Genomic DNA, 3,783 nt, shown 5'->3' on the forward strand with positions numbered 1-3,783 from the left:
CATACAGAATGGGAAGAGACTGTCTAGGAAGGAGTATGGCAGAAAGGGATCTAGGGGTTATAGTGGACCACAAGCTAAATATGAGTCAACAGTGTGATGCTGTTGCAAAAAAAGCAAACATGATTCTGGGATGTATTAACAGGTGTGTTGTGAGCAAGACACGAGAAGTCATTCTTCCGCTCTACTCTGCTCTGGTTAGGCCTCAGCTGGAGTATTGTGTCCAGTTCTGGGCACCGCATTTCAAAAAAGATGTGGAGAAATTGGAAAGGGTCCAGAGAAGAGCAACAAGAATGATTAAAGGTCTTGAGAACATGACCTATGAAGGTAGGCTGAAAGAATTGGGTTTGTTTAGTTTGGAAAAGAGAAGACTGAGAGGGGACATGATAGCAGTTTTCAGGTATTTAAAAGGGTGTCATAACGAGGAGGGAGAAAACTTGTTCACCTTAGCCTCTAAGGATAGAACAAGAAGCAATGGGTTTAAACTACAGCAAGGGAGGTCTAGGTTGGACATTAGGAAAAAGTTCCTAACTGTCAGGGTGGTTAAACACTGGAATAAATTGCCTAGGGAGGTTGTGGAATCTCCATCTCTGGAGATATTTAAGAGTAGGTTAGATAAATGTCTATCAGGGATGGTCTAGACAGTATTTGGTCCTGCCATGCGGGCAGGGGACTGGACTCGATGAGCTCTCGAGGTCCCTTCCAGTCCTAGAATCTATGAATCTATGAATAAAACTAAGGAAGTTGTCCCATGGAATTGTGGGTTATTTCTGGCAGACTACCTACTGGACATGAGCAAGTGGGGCTGTGTATACACTGCAAAGCAATAGAAGCGCTAGCATGGGCCTATGTTGCAGTGTAGATGTACCATAGGCCTAACTTGAGGACCAGGCAAATTGGTTGAAACTATAGTAAAAAAAAAATAGAATAATCAGACACAAAGATGAACACGATATATTGGGGAAGCGTCAACATGACTTTTGTAAAGAGAAATCCTGCCTCACCAATCTGTTAGAACTCTTTGAGGGTGTCAACAAGCATGTGGACAAGTGTGATCCAGTGGTGTTATAGTGTACTTGGACTTTCTGAAAGCTTTTGACAAGGTCCCACACCAAAGGCTCTTAAGCAAAGTAAGCACTCATGGGATAAGAGAGAAGGTTCTCTCATGGATCAGTAACTGGTTAAAAGGATGGGAATAAATGGTCAGTTTTCACAATGGAAAGTGGTTATCCGTAAGGATCTGTGCTGGGACCTGTGTTGTTCAACATATTCATAGATGATCTGGAAAGGGGGGGTAAATAGTGAAGTGGCAAAGTTTGCAGACAATACAAAATTACTCAAGTTAGTTAAATCCAAAGCAGACTGTGAAGCGTTACAAAGGGATCTCATAAACTGGGTGATTGGGCAACAAAATGGCAAATTAAATTCAGTGTTGATAAGTGCAAAGTAATGCATGTTGGAAAACATAATGCAAACTATACTAAACTAAAATGATGGGATCTAAATTGGCTGTTACTACTAAAGAAAGTGATCTTGGAATCAACATGAATAGTTCTCTGAAAATAAATGCTCAATGTGCAGCGGTAGTAAAAAAATGAACAGTATTAGGAACCATTAGGAAAGGAATAGTTAAGACAGAAAATATAATGCCACTATACGAATCCATGGTATGCCCACACCTTGAACGCTGCATGTAGTTCTAGTCGCCCCATCTTGGAAAAGGTACAGAGAAGAACAATAAAAATTATTAGTGGTATGGAACAGCTTCCTTTTGAGGAGAGATTAAAAAGACTGTTTCTGTTTATCTTAGAAATGAGACAACTAAGGGGGGAAATGATAGAAATCTATAAAATCATGAATGGGGTGGAGAAAGTGAAGTGTTATTTACCTCTTCATGTAACACAAGAACTAGGGGTCCCACAATGAAATTAATAGGCAGCAGGTTTAAAACAAACAAAAGGAAATATTTCTTCACACAAGGCACAGACAACCTGTGGAACTCGTTGTGATGCTGGCAAACCAGGTGCCAGCTCTTGCCAAGACTGCAGGCATTAGCTAAGAACTAACAGACTCATAGCTGGAGACTGGACCAGTTCACCTGTGGGTTAGTTTTGCTCAAAATTAGACTTATAAGAATGCATTTAGTGTTTAGACTGTGAAATGCTTGTAAGTTGCTGCATGCATGAATCTCACTTTTAATGTCTGTATTCTGTGCTACAAAAAATACGTAAGTTTTGCTTTATAACTTTGAAAATGTTTGTTCTCAACCCAGGTATGGGAATCGTCCCCCCCCAGCCATCCAGAAGGACTATCAAAATAAAGATGAGCCATCAAGGAACATCACAATACAAAGGATTGGTTAATGGCCCTATCCTACCTGGGAAAAGCTACATGCAAGGAAGCTCATCCTATGGACTTGAAAACTGAATGAAGGAAATAAAGTCACAGGAAATTTGTCTATCTCTCTCTTTGCTGTTTGAACTCTGGGAGGGCCAGAGACTGAGGCAGATATCCCCAGACACTTTGAATTGACAGATCTCTACAGCTCTGTCACTCTAGTGATTTAGATGATAACTCATTTGTGTGTGTGTATATTTGCTTGCTTTAACCTGTAAATAACTCTTATTTCTTTTTCCTAGTTTAATAAACCTTTAGATAGTTTATTACAGGATTGGTTACAGGCATTGTCTATGGCAGGGGTCGGCAACGTTCGGCACGCGGTACCCTGGCGGGCCGGGCCAGTTTCTTTACCTGCTGACGCGGCAGGTTCGGCCGATCGCGGCCCCCACTGGCCGCGGTTCGCCGTCCCGGGCCAATGGGGGCGGCGAGAAGTGGCGCGGGCGAGCGATGTGCTGGCTGCGGCTTCCCGCCGCCCCTATTGACCCGGGACGGCGAACCGCAGCCAGTGGGGGCCGTGATTGGCCGAACCTGCCGCGTCAGCAGGTAAAGAAACTGGCCCGGCCCGCCAGGGTGCTTACCATGGCGAGCCATGTGCCGAACGTTGCCAACCCCTGGTCTATGGTGTAAGCTCCTTGGTTCCAATTGATCTGGGGTAAGTGACTGGTCTCTTGGGAATGGACGCAACCTGAATATTGTGTGATTTTTTTTTTTTTTTTTTTTTGGTGTGACCATTTATCACTGAGTCCAGCTTGCCTGGGTGGCAAGATAAACTGGAAAGTATAAGGGGACTGTCTGTGACTCCATCGTAATACTGTTACACCAGGAGTTCACATTTGTTACTGAGTTGGTGAAATCGAATTATAGAACACACCACCAGTCTGCCCTGTTTTTGACAGTCTGCCCTGCGGTAGGCCCTTGTGAGCTGCTCCAGACAGCGTGACATGCGTTGCCAGGATATGTTGTGAAGGTCAAAAGTATAACTAGGTTCAAAAAATAACTAGTTAAGTTCATGGAGGATAGCTCCATCAATGGCTATTAGCCACGATTGTCAGGGACACAACCCCATGCTCTGGGTATCCCTAAGCTTCTGACTTCCAGATGCTGGGACTGGATGACGGGATAGATCACTCGATAATTGCCCTGTTTTGTTCATTACCTCTGAAGCACCTGGCACTGGCCACTGTCGGAAGACAGGATACTGGGCTATATGGACCATTGGTCTGACCCAGTATGGCCGTTGTTATGTTCTTATGAGATCCTTGTGTACAAAAAGATCTCTAAAAATACAAATTACAGTGTGGACGCTTGTAATTTTTGTTCTGCTCTGAGTTGAACTGCTTTGAGAAAGACGATACTGATTTTTTTTTTTTGTCGTAGTAAAACGTA

This window comes from Emys orbicularis, chromosome 1 (assembly GCF_028017835.1).
Source record: "Emys orbicularis isolate rEmyOrb1 chromosome 1, rEmyOrb1.hap1, whole genome shotgun sequence".
Classification (NCBI taxonomy): Eukaryota; Metazoa; Chordata; order Testudines; family Emydidae; genus Emys; species Emys orbicularis.